General features: G+C 41.9%; 1 protein-coding gene and 1 long non-coding RNA gene across 2 annotated transcripts in view; both read left to right on the top strand.

Moving 5' to 3' along the window:
* The window catches only part of DDX1 (DEAD-box helicase 1), a 413174-nt gene that overhangs the window by 104709 nt on the left and 287588 nt on the right, over positions 1-20877 (top strand). The gene's annotated exons all lie outside the window — the stretch shown is intronic.
* Positions 9377-20877, top strand: part of LOC141984527 (uncharacterized) — a 105012-nt gene continuing 93511 nt past the window's right edge. Inside the window, exon 1 of the long non-coding RNA XR_012638752.1 lies at positions 9377-9487. This is a non-coding gene — a long non-coding RNA (uncharacterized LOC141984527). The remainder of the gene's footprint in view (positions 9488-20877) is intronic.

The following is a 20877-nucleotide window of genomic DNA, read 5'->3' as shown; positions in this document are numbered from 1 at the left end:
CACTCCTTTCCCCCCAGGTCCCAGTCTCCTTCCTAACCCATCCCAGTCTTCTCTTACCTCCTCACCAGCTCCCAGTTCCAGTTTTCCCTCCCCCAAACTCCCAGTCCCACTCTACTTTCTCTGCCCCTCCCCACCAATGCCTGGCTCTTGTCCCCTCAGTATTTAAGTCAGGATGTTCCTCTTGCTCTACACTGCCTGGATGCCAGCAAGGGGACATTAAGAGCACAGAAGAGAGTTTCCCTGCTTTCACTTCTGTGTCTGGCTCACGCAGGCCCAGCAGCCATGAGCAACAACTGCTGGGAAAGACAGGCTCAGCTCTTGCTGCTGCCCTGAGCTGGAGCATGATCAGTGCAGATGGAAGCATCAGAATTCAACTGGCTAACATCTGACATGTCTCTACTGAGCATGGGCTAAAGTTTGGCAAAGTCATAAGCAACTGAAATAAAGGTCTTGTAATGGGAAGTTCCTTAAATATAGGCAATAAATTTGACTAAATCTATCTGTCTGTCTGTCTGTCTGTCTAATCATTTTGAGTACCATGATCATCATGAAACCCCTTCTCTCTGAGGGGTTTTATTTATTTATTTGGATGGAAAGATCAATGAGTTTTGCATTTCATTGCATTTTGGTTCTGAGTTCTATGCTAATGAACCAATGGCTGAAAAATCCCTGCCTCTTGTGCTCATGGGACTCACCCTCATCTGTGTTAATTGCATTGCAGGCCTTGATATTGTGAGCAGTTATGATTGTGCAGAGAAAAGAGGTGGTGAGCTTGCCTGTCTAGAAATATGCTAATTGCGGCCCCACCACTTATTTTGGATATCAGCTGCCATTGTTGAGAAGGAAGATTCCAAAATAGTATAACTAGCTGTCAGAAATCAGACAAGTAAAAAAAAGCTATGGTAGGCACATAAATCTAGCTATAGTCAGCTCTCCTACCCCAATCTGGTCTGGTGTGAGCCATAATGTTTGTGGTGTCTGCGTTTTTCTACAGGGCTTTTGGGATGTTTCCCTTTTATAAATTATTGCTACAACATATCGTGCGGAGTTGAGACCTCAAATACTTGGCAAAAATGGCAAAACTTAAGAGCACTGAATAGGGATCAAACTTGACATTAGGTATTAATAGCATGTTTGTTTGCTTGCCCTGCAGTTGTGATGAAATATGTAGAATTAATACTAATGAATTATTTCAGAATAAATGTTATTTAGCTAAATCACAGCAAAGCTTTGTAGCACACACAAGTAAGACCAGTAAACTGTCAACAGCAGCAATGTCCGAAAATATTGACTGAGAATTAGAGTTAGCACCTAACACAGACCAGATGTTAGCCCACAAGATCATTGGACACATTAACATCAATGGGCTTCTGAATGCAGCGGTAACCATTTTTCATTAACAACAAAGTGAGTTGTCACTGAGCTGTACTTATGGTGCTAACTGATACTTCCATGTTGGGCCTTCTTCATAGGGGGTTAAAGCAGGATATAGGATACAACAGATTTCCAAAGGAAATTAATTAATTCAAACCATTTACAGTTTGTTGACTAGAATAGGTTTACAATGCGGTCACTCAGCTTAGATAAAAGTGCATGTAGGTTTGGCTGATCCCTGGGTTTAGGACAGGAATGAAAAAAAAAAACCAAGAATTAAAGAGCATCTAATGCCAACTGGTTTTTTAAAAATTATTTTTCTTTTCTCCCTACTGCAAGTAAATGTATTGTTCTCCGAAGGATATGATGCACATGTAGCTGATGATTACCAAGTTTTACAACAGCTTTTTCAAATCTTCCTTGGGAGCACTTGGAATTAGATATATCAAATTGCAATGTGAGGCCATGAGTTCTTATATTATTCCACAAAGTACTGAAATACTAGAATCTTTGAGTTCTGCAACCCATATGTGACTCTTGAGTGGCCTCTGTGAACTCCTCATGCCAAATAAAAAGACTCTCATCTGATGCTGTGGGCTGATGGTAGGAGGATGCGTTGATAATAATAACAATCATGCCCTCACATGGCTTCAGTCAGTCTGGGATAGTGGGCCAGAACTCTGCAGGGCTGGAAATGACTTTTTCTTTTCATTACTTTAGTGATATATTTAAGGGGAGATTTTTGAAGGCTGAAATGGTAGTTATGTGCCTGCCTCCCTTTGGGTGTTTGTTATCTAACTGCCATTTGTGCCTTTGAAAATGCCCTTCTAAAATGGCAGCTACATATAAAAGTGAGGAGGTGCAAACTGCACCATCTTGCTCCAGTGGAGGCCATTGTACCCCAGGGAAGGGGAGGCAGTGTTTGCTCTATTACTCTCCCCAGCAGAGAGCAGTTCTAGTATGTGATAAGGACGCCATGGGAGTTCCACTGCCATGATACCTAGTGCAGAGGTTCCCAAACCCTTTTTATCGCGTACACCCTTCTGGATTTACCAGCTGCTCGTGTACCCCCTTCCAGATCTACCAACTGACCGTGTACCCCCTTCCAGATCTACCAGCTGCCCGCATACCCCACCCTTTCTCATCACTGATACTTTGTGTATTCTTCTTTACACTACCTTTCTTTAGCCATCTGTCCATATTTCATTGTTACGTAGATATATTGTGATGTACACAACAGAAAAAAATACCCTGACTAAATTCTGAGCTCAGTTAGACTGGACAGTTGCTGGGCAACAGAACCCACGTTGTACAGTGGTTGGAAGTGAGGGCTGTGTATGTCAGTGTCTCTGCGTACCTGTGTTCTCATTGGTACATCTTGAAATAAATTAACTACTGTATTTTATATAACAAATTCCCACAGAGTTGAAAAGCTTTGTCTCAGTAGCCTATTACAAAAATGCAATAAATAAAATAATGAATAAATAAAATCCATCATTACACAATTTCTCCCGCATACCCCCCAGAGATGTCTCACTTTTAGGGCATCATTTATTGTTTATTATTTGTATTATTGTAGGACCCAGGAGCACCCATCTTGGTCCAGGGCCCCATTTTGCTAGGTGCTGTACAAAGAACAAAAACACAGTCCCTGAGCAGGGGATGTAGGAGCTTATGGGTAGGATTCTCTATTCCCTTCACATCCAATCTATAAGGGCATTTGGATCTATGTTCATACTAATAGATCCTTTGGCCCCACCCTGTTCATCCTCACCTAGTTCCCAAAGATCTCCCATCCCATACTGGTTGATTTCTATCTGTCTGTCTGTCTGTGGGTTTTATACTGCTGCCCATCACCATAGCATCTGTGCACCTTCCACATAAAATCACTAGCAATAGCAAAATCACTAGTGGTCTTCATGGAATCTCTGGCACATCTCTCTTTTTTTTGAGGGAGGGGTCAAAACTGTTTTGGGGCTAGGTTTAGTGTGGGAGTGGAGTTGGTAGGAGTTTGGGAGTAAAAGGGTTGTCACATTGTGAGCGTCACTTATGGTGGAAAGTCTCTCTCAAAGAGGCAGGCCTTGCAATGTTTCCTAGAGATGGTCATCCTAGATTCACCTGATCTCCTCAGGAAGATTGTTGTATACCCAGATCCCCTTCACTGGGAATACTTTGTCCCAGCTCTCACATGTTTCATCCTTGGCTTTGAGATAGAATCACAGAATCATAGAATATCAGGGTTGGAAGAGACCTCAGGAGATCATCTAGTCCAAACCCCTGCTCAAAGCAGGAGCAACACCAACTAAATCATCCCACCCAGGGCTTTGTCAAGCCTGACCTTAAAAACATCAAAGGAAGGAGATTCCACCACCTCCCTAGGTAATGCATTCCAGTGCTTCACCACCCTCCTAGTGAAAAAGTTTTTCCTAATATCCAACCTAAACCTCCCCCACTGCCACTTGAGACCATTGCTCCTTGTTCTGTCATCTGCCACCACTGAGAACGGCCTAGCTCAAGTGATGAGCTGCCAAAAGCTGAAGAACCGGTTCCTTCAGTCGCTCCTCATTCTGTCATCTGCTACCACTGAGAACAGTCTAGATCCATCCTCTTTGGAACCTCCTTTCAGGTAGTTGAAAGCAGCTATCAAATCCCCCCTCATTCTTCTCTTCCGCAGACTAAATAATCCCAGTCCCCTCAGCCTCTCCTCATAAGTCATGTGTTCCAGACCCCTAATCATCTTTGTTGCCCTTCACTGGACTCTCTCCAATTTCTCCACATCCTTCTTGTAGTGTGGGGCCCAAAACTGGACACAGTACTCCAGATGAGGCCTCACCAATGTCGAATAGAGGGGAACAATCACGTCCCTCGATCTGGTGGCAATGCCCCTACTTATACATCCCAAAATGCCATTGGCCTTCTTGGCAACAAGGGCACACTGTTGACTCATATCCAGTTTCTCGTCCACTGTAACCCTTAAGTCCTTTTCTGCAGAACTGCTGCCTAGCCATTCGGTCCCTCGTCTGTAGCGGTGCATGGGATTCTTCCATCCTAAGTGCAGGACTCTGCACTTGTCCTTGTTGAACCTCATCAGATTTCTTTTGGCCCAATCCTCCAATTTGTCTAGATCCCTCTGTATCTTATCCCTACCCTCCAGCATATCTACCTCTCCTCCCAGTTTAGTGTCATCTGCAAACTTGCTGAGGGTGCAATCCACGCCATTCTCCAGATCATTAATGAAGATATTGAACAAAACCAGCCCCAGAACTGACCCTTGGAGCACTCCGCTTGATACTGGCTGCCAACTAGATATGGAGCCATTGATCACTACCCGTTGAGCCCGACAATCTAGCCAGCTTTCTATCCACCTTATAGTCCATTCATCCAGCCCATACTTCTTTAACTTGCTGGCAAGAATACTGTGGGAGACTGTGTCAAAAGCTTTGCTAAGGAATAACACGTCCACCGCTTTCCCTCCATCCACAGAGCTAGTTATCTCGTCATAGAAGGCAATTAGATTAGTCAGGCATGACTTGCCCTTGGTGAATCCATGCTGACTGTTCCTGATCACTTTCCTCTCCTCTAAGTGCATCAGAATTGATTCCTTGAGGACTTGCTCCATGATTTTTCCAGATGCGCATTGCCCCACAGGAGCACAGCATTTGCTGATGGAGGCATTTGTATTCTATTTATAACCAGTGCCACCTCTACCCAGGGCATCGAACGCAGCTTCACCTTAGGGCCCAAGTGGTACGGGGAGCTTTGAATTGGTCTTCTCCACAGGGATGACTCTCACCCAGAAAGTCTCCTTCAGATCACATTTTGTATGTGTCAGATAAAAGGAGAAGAAAAAGGAAAGTATCTCCTTTAGTTTGCCTCTTTATTTTTCACTGTTCTGCTCCTTTAATACATTTCTCAGAGATGGAAGTAGATGAATAAATGATGATGTTTCTTAGTGACTGTCCACAAAAGCTACTGCTCTTTTTTTCAACAGTTGCAACATTTTTCCCTATTAAAAATCTAGTAGAAAGGGACCAGAGATGTATCTTTGCGATCATTACATAAGGACAAGACACAAAATAGAAATCTAACTGTATTTAGACTAATTTCCAGGCACTGTACTTTAGCAGACCTCTTGATGTGCCAAGAAAATGGCAGAATACAGTTTCTCTTCTGCACAGAAGTGAAGCTGGTCCTCAGAATCCATTCTTTTCCACTTTGAGTTTTAGGAGTGTGGGTGGGTCTTTTCTTTTCTTTTCTTTTCTTTTCTTTTCTTTTCTTTTTTAGCATATAGAGAGAATATTGTCTTGTGGTTGGAATGGAGCAATGAGATCCCAGACTCCTGGGTTCTGGCCTTGAGTCAATTGTTCGACTTGCTCTGGGATCTTGACCATGTCACTTAACTTCTCTTTGCCTTTTAAGCAGTTTTAAAGTGGCTACAGTAATACTTAATTACACAAGAGGAGACTGGCATGTTAATTAATTGATTTTTATAGAGCGGTTTAAGTTCCTCTGATAAAGAAAATGTGGTGTAGATGCAAAGTATAATTATAATCAAAAAGGATGTGACCAATGCACTTTAATACACTATTAGGTATTAAATTTCACAGACTATCCAGGTATTTAGACACTTCACAGACTAGCATGAAATAGCAGTAGCTTATTGGAAACTGTGTGTTGAAGGCTATGGGATCGATCCTGAATTGGTATAAATTGGCATAGCTCCATTCACAGCAGATGCCACAAATACTGTTCTTTCCCTGCTTACAAAAGCCAGAAGCAGCAGCATATGCAGTGAAAAGATTCTAAATCTGGGCCAGCAACATGAACGGTGCCATCTGTCTTTGGCCTGAAGTCTATACTCAGCTATGTCGTGGTCTCCCAAAACACCAGTAAAGTGATTTTGGTTAGTCATCGGCTTGTTTAGAGCCCAACCCAAAGTCCACTGAAGTCTTCTCATTGATCAGGTGTTGAGAGTTGGAGTCAGCTATAGCGTCTTGTTCTCGTTTCCAGGATAGTACTATTAGCTGTGTGAAGCTTTGAATTTGGAAAGTTAGGGAAATTTAGAGCCCATGAAATGTAAATAGGCAAAGCAATCCTGACAAATCGTCTCTTAAACACAAAATATGAACCAGTCACATCTGACATGCTGCAGTTGCTGTTTAATATTTACAACCTAGTCAAATGTGCATTATATTCTATAAAATAATAGTCTAAAGCCTATTGCCCCCCCACTAAGAACAAAATTGGATCATAATCATTCAACAGACCGAACTTTTTTTTTCAATAATTAGTAACATAGGGCAAAAAATATTCTCTTCATTTCATTCAACACTTGTGTGACTTAAAGATACGCCAAATCTCGAACCTGATAAAATCTCAAATAGAAATGAAGATTGTGAATTTTTCAGTCACAATATCATACAGTGTTAATGTGAATCAACAATATTTCATTATAAAAGCTCACATTCACCATGTGCATTCAATATAACAAAAGCAAAAAAATAAAGAGATTCCTGTTTTACCATGCTGCAAAGGGTCATGCCTTCTAATTTGTTCTGTATGTTGCACATGCATTACTTCTAATTTCTTTCTCCTTTTGTATTCCTCTCTTACAATAGCTAAGAAAAGAAATGCTCTTATAACTCCATATAGGAACCACTTTGAGATCTTACCTACAACCATATTTCTTAAGGCATGATATATGGCTTAGATAGTTTTCTCAAAAATGCCTTCTTAGGACAATAAGCCATACATCTGTCGCTGAGTACCTTGTCTTTTCTTTCTTTTACTAGACCCAGGTCCTGTTCCTGTTAAATCCAATGGCAAAAAGCAGGTTCAGGTTCCAAATTTCTTATGCAAGTCCTCAAAGGAAAGACTTCAGCATCTGGCAATTTCAATTTAGGGTTTGAGCCTCTTGCCGTTGTCAGTGGCAAAACTCCTGTTGAGTTCAATGGTGCAAGAATTGTCAAAGAGGCTAAGACAAAGCAACTCATACAGACATAGGGTCTGATACCCATTTACTCTAAGTCCTCTTTTTATATACACTCTTTAAGGCCTCAGTGTTGAAAAGCCTTAGTGTAAATGAGAATCAGGCCCATACAGTTAGTTTGGACAGGATAGTTTTCTATACAGCACTGCTCATGCACTGTAGTCCTGATCTGTCACAGCTCTGTCATTCCAAACTGTGGGTGGGCTTGAGCACAGACTGCCCCTATTAAGCTGGGTAGGTCAGGAGTTGAATGGTTTTGGTATATCCATGCCCCAATTTCCATTAGTAGAATGGAATTTTTTTCCCTATGTAATGATTTCCCTGGGGCAAATCCTGAGCCCCTAACTCAGTCTTCGCCATGCAGACTGTCATGGAAGTAAAAAAGAAAAATCTGTTATCCAAAATTAAATCCTTAACATTGCAGACTTTAAAACTAATTTACTGATGTAAGGCCTCAGGAGATGCGAACATAGGAGAAAGCGATTAACAAATACAATTTTTTAAAAAACTAATTTTTTGATGAATTGTGAAACTGAGCACTCCTAACTCCCTGTACTTCTGATATAAGGGCAAAATGGCACTCAGCTTCAGTTATGGAGCCATTCCTGGCACCTCCATAGTGTGCTTGTGTGTATATACATATATTATATACTTAGAGAGAGAGAGAGAGACAGAATGAGATTCAAGTAATATATTCAGATCAGTTCTAGTGGAAACAGATGAAGATTGTGGGGCTGATTCGCCACTCTGTTATACAAGTTTTATGACAGTGTAACTCCACTGATTTCAATGGAGTTACATTAACATAACACTGGTGTTACAAAGTGATTAGCTCCATTTTCCATAACAACCAGTTAATTAATCATTATGAAATAAAATTTGCATATTACCATCTGTTCCCACCCTGTATTTACTGGGAAATGAGAGAAGAATCTGCAGTTATGTCTAAAAATGTTACATAGATGGTTATAACCAAACACATAAATAAATAAAGAAATTAAATAAAAAGCTGAGATGTTTCAAAGCATCAAAAGTCTTTTGACACCCAATTCTAATAAATGGGTGTTCAGATCCCTGAAGCAGTTTCAAAAATCCTTAGCCATCATTTGAGTATCATCTGCAGAACAAATTCAATATTCTGCGAGCATAAATGACTCGGTGTGAAAATTTGCAGGTCAAATTGTGGCCCCCTTGAAAATTCAGATCATATTTAATATAATCAAACCTGGATCACGTGCTTTAGGATTAGTGTCATATAATCTTATACGATCAGAAGAAAATGAAGAAAGAAGGCCAAAAGACTACCGATGTGCATTTGAATATAAACAGCCTTATGGATAAGATATTTTTTTTAAAAAACGGTTCAACAGGCTCATAGAAATTAGAGGTGGATCAGACAGCATATCAGGTCAGCTAATCCATTCCTCAGCCAGTGCAGCATTGGTTCCTATCTTGCATTCACCAGTGCTTTGTCTTCTCTAGAAGTAAATGTCCTGCGCAAGGGGCCCTTGATCACTTGTGCTGACCGCATCCTGACTGCTTGTGCTACAAATAATAATATTACTATATTTTGTTCTGTTTTATATTGTACTGTTTTATACCCTCGTCCTGCAGTGAATTAATTGGGAGTGCTGATAGTAAGTAAAGTTATGCCATCTGCTTAAGTGTTTGCAGGATCGGGGCCTCAGACGCTAAGCTTTTCAAGGCAGAGAGACGTGTTATCTATTGTACAGCACACTATTATTTTTTCTACCAGAGATTTAAAAATAGGGATTGCTTTTTGTAACAATAGAACTACATTATCTATCCCTTAACACCCATGTAGAAATCTTCCTAATATAGTGATTAACCACCAGAATGAAACATCAGTGCTTTCAGATTAATATTTACTTACTCCAAAAGACTTCAGGCTCAGAGACGTTTTCCTTTAAATTGGGGGATGGGTTAGGGTGGGAAGAAATATAAATCCCTCATTTAATTAGGTTGTAATGAGTGCAAGAATTTAAGTGGAGTGATGATCTCAAAATAGCAGAATGGATTCAAAATTCTAGAATGGACATGTTGGAAGAATACAAACGTAATGGCATTCTGAAGGTGAGATCTTCCTGATAGGTCACTGGTAAGGTAGGTCAATTTTTGGTTTAGAAACCTTTACAATATGCCTTTAACTTTTCTCTAACCCATTAGCACTGTTGAGCATGCTGTAATATCTTAATCCGGGATGTCAGTCGCTGCCCTGTGGAGGTGAAAGCTTTTAAAGTTTTTTTTTCAATTTCTCAAAGTTTCTAGCACATCCTGACTAGAGAACAAATTTGGGGAAAGAAATGAAATGTTTCATATTGAAAATAGACCTTTATTAGCTTCCCCGATACACCAGAGTTAGAATGCATGACTTGACTGCATGTGCCTTGTAAGCCCATATGAATGGACTTCACATAAAATAAAAATTCTGCCAGCCAAGAGTAGAGCTACAATGAACTGTCAGCTCTGTCAGCATGAAACCCAACAAGCACCCCAGAGGCATCAAAGTTTGTCCAACTGAGGGCAGATTTGATAACTTGGCAGAAGCCCGAATGCTGTATGAAGTTTACATAAAATGGAGCAGATTGCAGCCAGCGGGGCACAGCATGCTGTGCTCCATCTTCTTCATATACTAATTTGGGGGGAGGTTTGTTCTCTTCCCTTTTCCTGCTTTTCCTGCCACATTCTTACAATGGATGTTGCATCATACGTCCAGATTCATTCTCGTATGCTTACATGCATTGCTTTTCACTTCAACAGGAGGTGTAAGTGCGCATCCTCTAGAAAAGATGCCACATTTTAAGGTCTTCTGGGTGAAATGCTAAGGATGCATTTACTAAACATTCATGTGTTAAGGAAGTTAAGGGCTTACTGCAATGGACACAGTAGGTTTAAATCTGAATGTAAGAGAATAAATAAATACACCAACTCTCTGAATTTAATAGTATTTTCTGTATGTTTAACACCTTCCAGTATTGCACCAATGTCTTTTACTAGCTACAGTAGAATGTGTTTCAGAGTAACAGCCGTGTTAGTCTGTATTCACAAAAAGAAAAGGAGTACTTGTGGCACCTTAGAGACTAACCAATGTATTTGAGCATAAGCTTTCGTGAGCTACAGCTCACTTCATCGGATGCATACTGTGGAAAGTGTAGAAGATCTTTTTATACACACAAAGCATGAAAAAATACCTCCCCCCACCCCATTCTCCTGCTGGTAATAGCTTAACTAAAGTGATCACTCTCCTTACAATGTGTATTGATTATCATACACATTGTAAGGAGAGTGATCACTTTAGATAAGCTATTACCAGCAGGAGAGTGGGGTGGAGGGGAGGTATTTTTTCATGCTTTGTGTGTATAAAAAGATCTACACTTTCCACAGTATGCATCCGATGAAGTGAGCTGTAGCTCACGAAAGCTTATGCTCAAATAAATTGGTTAGTCTCTAAGGTGCCACAAGTACTCCTTTTCTTTTTGTGAAATCTAAAAGAGAGTGAATGATTGGCATCATATATCAGTACTTTTGTATTAAGATTTTAGCGTATTACCTGTAGAAGACTTATTGAATCTCACATATGGTGCATCCACTATGACTTTGAGTCTTGTGGTATGTTTGGTAGTGTAACCTGTAAGCTAATAATACTTGATAAAAAGGGGAAATTAATGGTGAGAACATTTGAAAAAACTTAACGGCGGTGTTATTCAAACGTCTTCTGAAGGTAACAAGGATGAGAAAGGAACTAGTGTAGTGGTGGGAACAGTGCCTCTCCTAAATAATTTCAGCAAACTAGGTAGAAAAAATATCAGATTCTGAGTAAAGATTTTTAAATCTGAAGATGATTTGCCACCTCTGACTGGCAGCTGCATCTAAGTATTGCTACACAGCATGGTAAATAAACACAAAGGCCCCTTTGAGGAGAAAAGCCATTAGTGTTTTCCTCTGTTAGGGTGCAGGAGGTCAGCACAAAACTTGCAGCCCATTTAAATCCTCAGAATAGGATCTAATTGGGATTTATGTGGTGCATAGGCTTTGTTCTGGCCTTCCTCACAGGGTGAATTTCACCCTCTCTGAATAATGTACAATTTCCTGTCCCCTGTGTAAAGCAATGATTGCTGATTTGCGCTGGTACAAATGACAGCAGAGTTGGCAAATAAAGTTAGGGACAGGAGAACTTGCTCTGAGACACTAGGATCTAACACAGAATTGAGCTAAACCTTGTTCGTGAAAGTTTAGTAAATTGTACTTTTTCCCTCTGGACTTTCTGATTCTGGTCATGAATGGAAGGACAAGTGTCAAAATCCTCAGAAGGACTATCCCTTGTCGTATGAGAAAAAGAAACCATTGCCTGTTTTAGGACCATGTTATTAATGAGGCTACCTAAGGTTGTAATCCTTCATCCCATATTTCACTTTCTAGTCATGCTGCCACAGGCTCAGTTACAATGAGGGAGAGTCCTGTATGGCATCCCTCATCTTTTACTGTGCATGGACCCTGCAAAACCCAGGACCCATTCTGCCAGCAGATCTATTCTCATGAGATTCTCACATTTTTACAGACCAAACTCATTCAGGTGTCAGGTCAGAGTCAAAACTCCTGGAATGCAGTGGAACCTCGGCATCTTTTGAGAGCTGTGCATCTCTAGATGTGTTGCTGATTATATTTTTCATGCAGCTTCTTACCAAAGATATAATCCCTAACACGTGCTGACAGACATGAAAACCAGGGGCCCAATTCTGTCAGTTTAGCTCCTTATGTTCCATGTGTGTAAAGGCAGCAGAATCAGGCCCAATGGTTCCTTTTCGTATATTAAACCGTATGCATTAGTGACAATAGTACTGTACTCAAATTTGCACATGGGGGAGGTGATTATCCACTCTGTTATTCACCAGTGAGAACTATGGAACAATAGCCTAAAGGAAATGATGGAGACCCCATTGCTTTGGAAGTTTAAAGTCACTTGTTAGACTGGACAAACACTGGCAGGGAACAATCCTGAACTGGCAAGGATACAGACAATGAGCTACCATAGCCAGTCTTTTCTTCAATAGCTATGATTTTATATAAATAAATTGCCAAAAATTTCAAACTTGGGTGCCTAAAGATCAGTACTGAGCACCCACAACACCCAGTCGGAGAGAAAGGGGAGTTTTATGGTTAAGGCACTGGACTGGCATTCAGGAGACCTGGGGTTTAGTTCCCCATACTGCCAGAGACTTCCTGTGTGACCTTTGGCAAGGCACTTAAACTCTCTGTGTCTCAGTTTGCAAGGCAGGGATAATACTGCCTTGCCTCACAGAGGTGTCAAGATAAATTCAAAATGTATGTGTATTTTGAGATGCTCAGATACTATGATGATCAGGACCAAAAATGTAAATAGATACTAGAGCTGGTTTTAAAAAAAATTGTTGAACCGCTTTTTGATGAAAGATAATTTTTCTCTAAATTTTCACAAATAAAATTCTGCTGTTGTCCTAATGTTTCCAAATTTTGTTGAAAAAACAAACAAACAATTTTAGGCAATCAAAACCTTACATTTTAGGTTTGCATGGTTCTGGTCTTTTGACACAACCCTAAAAAGTTCTGAAGAAAAATTTTGATTAAATTGTTATTTTTGTGTAAATTATTAATTAGAAAAAAATAATTTCATGACTAGCTGTCACAGATGCATAATTTCCAGTGGAGAGGAGGATATTCAACATCTCTGACAATCAGGCTATTTATTTAGAAGTCTAATTTAAACTCTCAAAATGGAAAATGATAGCTTCAGTCAGACTCTTTTTGTCTGTTTCTTATACATGGTCAAATATACAGAATGCCCTGAATGTCTTCTAGTGAACTACATAGCTAGCCACATCAATTAATATTAAGAAAGAAATAAAACAACCGCAAAGAACGCTGAAGCTCACAAGTGGTAAAACTATAATCTGTATTCAATTTTATGCATGATTCAGCTAAGTGACTTAGTGTGACAAGTACTGCAGGTTATAATGATCTGACTGTGCCAGTCTGTCTGGGAAACAATAGGATACAAAGAACTGTTTTATTTTGGTCTTTACAATCTGTAGGCTTTCCATAGAACTGACTCAGTCTCAGAGAAGGGTACCTTACCCTTCATAAATCTCTGACTGCCTGTCCTTCAATGACCTTAAGATTGCATTTTTGATCTTGAATATAAATGTATATGTAATATAAGTGAAGGAATACCATGATTGTATGGCTAATTGCAAAGTCTAATTCAGATGTCAGTAACTTCATTCGTGGATCAAAGTGTGATTTTTCTTTTATAAATTTGTTTTAAATTGGATTAGTTGAATCATTTTCATTTATTTGATTGAATGAGGGCACAGGCCAATGGGGCAATCTTTGACAGTGAAATCACTGGAGCCTCCATTGCACAGTGAAGCAGTTCAAAGGGGAGAAAATAGTATCTAACAAAGAAATAGTCTGGGTTTCATAATTTCTTACTAATGATTTGATTCACATCTTAGAGTATCAGATTGCACTCATATTGGAAAGCAATTGTAATTATACATTGAGAAAGGAGTTTGTAAACCCGTCTCTAAAGAAATGCAAGTCTATAGAACAAAACAAACAAACTCCCGTAGAAGAACTTTTACTAGAAAGCAAGAATCCTAAACAAAACTCCAAATGAGAATTTATAAAATTCACAGTGAGTAAAAAGGTGCTGAGGTGGGGATGGATGGGAAAACACTTTAGTTGGATCCTCTAGTGTAGTGTGGCCATTTTATACCATCCTGCTGGAAAACTGTGCTCATAGCATTGTTATATCTGGCCCCAGGTGGATTGCCTCAGAATAGGGGATCCTCCAAATATATAGAATTGGTGTAGAGCATGGGCGGCACATGACTTCTCCATTTGGGGGCGCTGGGTGCACCTGGACCACGGCCCTGCCTCGAACCTGCTGCCCCAAGCCCGCCCCATGCTCGGCCTCCTCCCCCTGAAGCCCTGCCCATGCTCTACCCCTGACCCCGCTTGGCCTCCTCCCTCAGACCACCCCACCCACCACTTGCACTTCTTTGCCCCCTCCTCTGGCCTGCCCACCTTCCTGCTGGCTAGCCAGCTGGCTGCGCACCACTCATGCATGCCTGTTCGCCCCCTCCCGTGAGGCTCCCAAGTGGGTGGAGTGGGGATGGGAAGAGGCAGAGGGAGGGCAGGGCCTTGGGGGCTAGAGGATGAGCAGAAGCGGGGCCTCAGGGTGCAGCACAGGTGGGGCCATGGCCAGGGTGCCCACCCTTTTGATGGCAGCATGCTCCAAAGGCGGCGGGCTGTCTGTCTGGGAAGGCTTAGCCTCCCCTGGCCTCTTATACGTGCCGCCTATGGTGTAGAGGCTTCTATACCCGCCATCCGGGGCCTGTAGTGGGTATGGACAGACTGCCCAGCCCTGTGCTGCACTTTGACTGCAGGTTCAGTCTCCTGGGGCTTTTAGCAGCTGGTGTATGTTAGACAGTGTGGGGGATTCTCCAATGGCGCAGAGCTGGTGGTGCGCCTCCAATGCCATCCCCGCCTTGCTGCTGGTTGGGGTCAAGGCCAGGATGCCTCTATGCTGTGCCTCTCCATGACTGTGCGCTTGGCCCTGTTTGGCTGTTAGCAGCTGGTGTAAATAGGAGCAGGCATCAGGCAGACCGTAGTACTCTGTGCCTCAGGATCAGCCGGGCGAAGTGAGCATTATGCCGCTTTTGCAAAACTCCCACACTAACTAGCATTGTGTGCTTCTTGGTTAAGGGCATGTCTATACTACAATCATGGGGTGTGGCTGCAGCTTGTGTGGACGTACTTGACTTTGTTTTAAACTATCTAGCTTGGGTACTGGAACAGTGAAGCCATGGGAGCCTGGGCTTCAGTGAGGGCTGTACAAGCCCTCCTGGACCCCTGGGTAATTATTCAGTGGGCTAGCCCATGCTGAAGCCTGTGCTGCCACAGTTTCATTCCTTTGGTTTAGATTAAAGTTATCTTGCGTACATCTACACAAGATGCAGTCAAACCCTGTGATTTTACTGGAGACATACTCTGTCAGTATTACATGAGTACTCACCCAACGGAAGCACTTACTATAATAGGACTATAGGGCCTGATGCAAAGCCCATTGGAGTCAGTGGAATCAGATCCTTAAAGATGAGGAATAGTCTTCTGATTCCAGATAGGATCGGGAGTCAGGAGATTTGGATCTGTCCCTGCCTCTGCTACAGATACCCTGAGTAAGCTTAGGCAAATTGCCAAACCTCTCTTTGTCTCATCTTCCCCATCTGTAAAATGGAGATAATAATATTTACTGCCTGAAAAAGGGGAATTAATTCATGTTTGTAAAGTGCCTTGGGTTCTTTACAAAGTACTTCAATGTTCTACAAAGAGAAAATGAAAGAAAAGTACTCAAAGGTTGGAAAGAATTAATGTTTTATCTTGAATTCTTCCATTTAAAGTCAATAATGTCAGCAGGGAATCCCAGGCAGCATTTATTAATGTCATTTTTCTATTCTGCATATTTTAGGGGCCATAGGAATTGACTGGCTGGATCCAGACTGCTGGTCCCACTAGTGCTGTATCCTGTCTCTGACAGCCCCAGGTATTTCAGAGGAAGCTGCAAGAAACCCTGTAGAAGGCAGATGTGGGGTAATCTGCCCTCCCATGAAGGCCTCATCCTAAATCTTAATAGAGATTATTTAAACTGTGAAACATAAAGTTTTAAATAATAACATTTCTGGAGGGTCTGCGTGGATGGTGGCATATGAATGTGTCACATCCAGGTTGCTGGTTCGAATATAGGCCAGCTGAGTAGTAAGTGAAAGTTATCTTACTCTTACCTGCTGCTTGTTGGCCTATGTGAAAAAAATTGGTTGTCTCAGGGCTGGCCTACTCTAGAAAATTAGATCGACCCCTGCTACATAGCTCAGGGGTGTGAAAAATCCACCTAAGTCCCCATGAAGACAGCGGTAGGTTGACAGGAGAATTCTTCTGTCAACTTAGCTACTGCCTGTCCAGGAGGTGGATTACTTACGCTTACAGGACAGCCTTCCCTGTTGGCATAGGTAGTGTCTATACCAAAGTGCTTCTCCAGCACAGCTGCAGCACTACAGCTGCGTTACTGCAGTGTTTCAAGTGTAGACAAGCTCTCCCTCCAGCTCCTAGTGAATGGGGGTCCGTATCACAAACCAACTGCAGATTTAGATCCCATGTTGGCCATAGACTGGTTTGGTACACAAACTGCAGGACACTCTGTCTTCTAAAGGTTGTTAACACACAACAATGTGCCTGGGCTAACATGCGAAATATTGTCCATTCTAGCCTGTGATACATAGTAGACTTCTGTTTCCAGGGTTAATGCTCTGGCATCTTTCATGAACTCCAAATGTAAAACTTTACAATTAAAGGAGTCTTGCGCAGGAAAAAGTTCTTCAGACGAATGATGAAAATATTCTACAGCCAAAACTGCACAGAAGTTCCACCTGAATATATTACTAATTAGTCTTTTCTTAAATTTGGTTGGCACATACCAACATGTATAAAAAAAGCTGATATTTTAACACACACAAAAAAGGGGATCTCATCTTGAAAGTAAAACATGTTCAGGCTGTGGCAGTGTGGTCAAGTGGGGAAGAGGAAAGAGCCTGGATTCTGGAGTCATGCCTGACCAGAAAATGTTATCAGTAATCTCCATAATAGGGTTTATTCTTGCAAAGAAACTGTTTTCATCCTTTGTTTATGGATTTGCACAGACAAAAGGTGTTGAAAAGCTTAGCTGGAAAGATACCAGAGACTAGTTTGAAAAAAGAAAAAGAACAACCTCTGAACTGCTGCCCAAAAATCTGCTGAACATGTCACACTGGCCACAAAAACTAAAAACACAGCCCCTCAGCTGCTGCTCCAAAACTTCTACATGTGCCATATTGGCTGTGAAACAAAAAAAAGCCTCTCAGCAACTATTCCAGTTCTCTGTACTAAGCACATGTAAATTAAGTGTGATCAATGTTTTTACTTTTCAGAATTCATGGTGCTGAAGCAGTGTAACTGAGATAAAAATTTGACCCAAGATCTCTGGACTTGGGAGCAAAATTCAAGTCAAAGTTAAGGCCTCCTGGGTGAAAGTTGACTTTTTAGCAAGAAAGAGGACTTCATTCTTTGAAACTCTGAATTGTGGGAAGTTTATACTGCACTTGGGAGCTGAAAGAGGCCAGACAGGTAGATAGAAAGGTCAGAGTGAGTCAAAGGGGAAAAATGAATGCATCTATACAAGGATGCTGAGGACAGTCAAGAGAAGAGGACCAGAGAAAAAGAGTAGTTGGATCTCTCTAGTGAAGGGGAAGGTCTCATCCCTGAGCTAATGCTCAGATGCAGTTGTATTTATGACATCAGTTAGGCATCACCTGATAGAAGAGCTGTCTGCCAGCACAAGGGTATGCAGAATTTACTTTGGCTTTACTTGGATGTTGCTGCTTGGGCCCCCCGCCCTTCCTGTCCACACACAAAACCCTCTCAGACAAGTTTAGTGGTACTTTCGGCCCTGGCTGCCTGGCCCATCCTGGAGTGCAGACTAAAGCCTGGGTACTGCTTTTGCTTGGACTGGTAATCTGCCTGCTTTGCAGTGAAGGTACAGGCTAAATCACTCAAATGCTGATTATCTTCCAGTGCCTTCGCACAAGTCTCCCTGTGTACCAGCATGACAGATAAGTTCCCTCATAATTCACTGGAAAAGAATCAGAGTGACTCAGCTTACTGCAGCAAAAAGAACCCATGGGATGTGCACCCAGAAGTCCGACAACACACATAGGTGAGTACAGCACCAGTGAGGACCCAGTAACTCAGTTGTGGCTTTGCAGCATGGCTGCTCACAGCAGGGCAAGGCTAACTCAAGTGTGTAGACTGTGGGTATGTCTACACTGCAATTAAAAACCGTGGCTGACCCATGCCAGCTGACTCGGGTTCGTGATGCTTGGGCTAAGGGCTTTTTAACTGCAGTGTAGACATTCGGGCTCAGGCTGGAGCCCGGGTTCTAATACTCTGTGAGGTGGTGTCCCAAACCTCTACACCGCAGTAAAACAGCCACTTAGCCCAAGCACTGCAAACCCGACTCAGCTGCGAGTGTCTAATTGAAGTGTAGACATAACTCAGGTGACCAACACCTAAAGGTAACTCTACAGTGAGAGGCAGTGATGGACCAGTCTGTCTTTGTTTTGTCAGCGGGGACTGCCTTTGATTAAGATCTGAAGACAGGAAAAGAGAAGTGAGAAATTCCAGTGAGTTTGTGATCTTGGAGAAATCTGGGCTGGGGAATGAAAGCTAGGAACAAATGACATCTCATCAAATGAAGAGGAATTTAAATACTCTGAGGCCATCAGGAATCAATGTGTTCTCCCCCACCTCCACTTTAAACACAGTAGAAAGTGAAGGAGTATCAGCTGGGGCTGTAGGGGATAATATGTTGAAGAGGAGAGATTAATTGGTGTCAAGTAGGAACTAGTAAAGAATCAGCTGATGCTAGAAGAATTAGGCTGCAGGAAACATTTTATAGTTGCCTTTCCTACTGAAAGCATGGCCTTGTTCTACAGTCTAGTGTCTTTTCTTCTGTCAGGCTCTGTGAAGCTTTTAGCTGGGAAGAAAAGTGAATAATTAGCATTCCATTTGGATGCCTGCAGACCAGCAGTCTAGAATATTAAATAGCTGGGCAAAATGAGGATTGTTTGAAGTGATTCATGTTTCTTTATCTGAGGTGTCTAAAAGGCAGGTTTCATTTTTTTTTAAAAAAAAAGCTTTACTCCTAGATCCACATCTGCTTTTGACGTTTGAAACTAATCCCTGCAATATTTGACAACAAACTTCTAAAAGGGGGGGTCAGGAGGAGAAGATAAAAGAGCTCTTGCACGTTATAGCAAGTATCCCATGTCACTTGGGACTGAGGCATCATGCTGAAGATATGAAGATGCAGGATATTAGTAATACCAGCTATCAGGGTTGTGCTGACAATGGCAGATTTCCTCCCATTTGATTATGTTCTATGCATAGACTTTTTAAAGGATGCTTTAAATATTTACTCTCTGGGCATCTCCATCCTATGAGCAATCCTTGGTTATTTCTTTTTGCATTTTGTGGCATTGCTTACATCAAAAGCATCTGAACCCCAAGAGATGAATTGTATAAGACACACAAAGATGTATGATGATCCCGTCATGCCTTGTTCTCTGAAAGTCAAAAGGGTCAGGAAAAGCATCCTCATCAAGATCAAATCAAGCGAACAGCTGGCATGATAACAGTGTCACTCCAGTGTGATTGTCACTATAGAGTTTTTGGGTCGCAATTGCCAGATGGATCTCTTTATCCCATTTTTATAGAACTGAATTCTGAGCAGAAAAGAACCCTCAAGTCAGAGTGACCACTCGCTGTTGTTTTCTTTTTTCAGGTTTGTGCTTGTGCAAAGAGTGTTGCAGGTGAGCGGGGTCATGCTGAGGGAGGGACTTGGGAAAAATGTGAAGGATGAGTTGTGATAAGCCCCCAAATATTTCTGGAACTGGTTCTCTGCTGCTTTGTGTCTTTATATAGTTGCCCACAGCTGTACAAAGTGAGTATAAAATGCTTCTGCCTCAGAATGGCTTCACACCCTCTTAGCATAGGGGTGAATGACTACACAAGGCAGTGGAGAATCAGGCCCTTTGTATTTTTCTGAACCTTGGCCCAACTGCAGCTGCAATTCTCTCAAGAACAGGAGTCCATGGGAGCTTTTCCTTTATTTCCTTTTCTTGTCACCCTTTACAACCTGGGATAATAGTCTTTGGCATGGTGTCTGGCAGTCCTGGAAGCACAGAGGTGCGTGGCAGACTTTGAAGTTTGGCCTTTTTCAAACTTATGGTTTGGGTTCAATTCATGACACTCTAGGCTCTTTGCTGGCTGCCTACTGGTTTCCAGGAGGAATTTAAGGTATTGGTTATGATGTAAGCCCTAGATGACCTGGGACACTGCCTGCCTAGGTGTTCAGTGTTCAAGCATAAAAAGAGAGAGAACCAAGACAGTGAGACATTTAAGTTTTATTCCTTCCTCCATATAGACTGTCCTCTCTCCTCAAACACTTCCTGACCATAGAGTTATCTCAATTCCCAGACATTATCCTATACATAAGCATACTATCACACTATCACATCCCCTATGGGAACCTATCATAGCACTAAGAGGCACCTATCTCTCTGTATGACACTGCCATAGCCTTGGGCAACAGAGTAACTCAAGCTGGAGCCCCGTTGGTATGAAAGGGAGAGACCCACTCCCAGAGCATTCTCTATGAGAGCCTCTTGTTTCTGGAACCAGTTCCCACCTAGGTTCAAAATAGCTTGCATCAGTCTTTCAGACATGTCCCTGGCCTTTGGAGGGGGCAGAGAATGACAGAGCTGGTGAGGCTGGGAGGGAGTTTTCATTGTTTATTTTCTATCTGGCAGTTGTTGGTTAGGGCAGGCAGATGAAGTGGAGGGAGTTGTGCATGATAATCATTA

The sequence above is a fragment of the Natator depressus genome, chromosome 3 (assembly GCF_965152275.1).
Source record: "Natator depressus isolate rNatDep1 chromosome 3, rNatDep2.hap1, whole genome shotgun sequence".
Taxonomy (NCBI): Eukaryota; Metazoa; Chordata; order Testudines; family Cheloniidae; genus Natator; species Natator depressus.
Note: the sequence above shows the minus strand (reverse complement) of the source record. Positions and strands in the feature narration are given on the sequence as shown.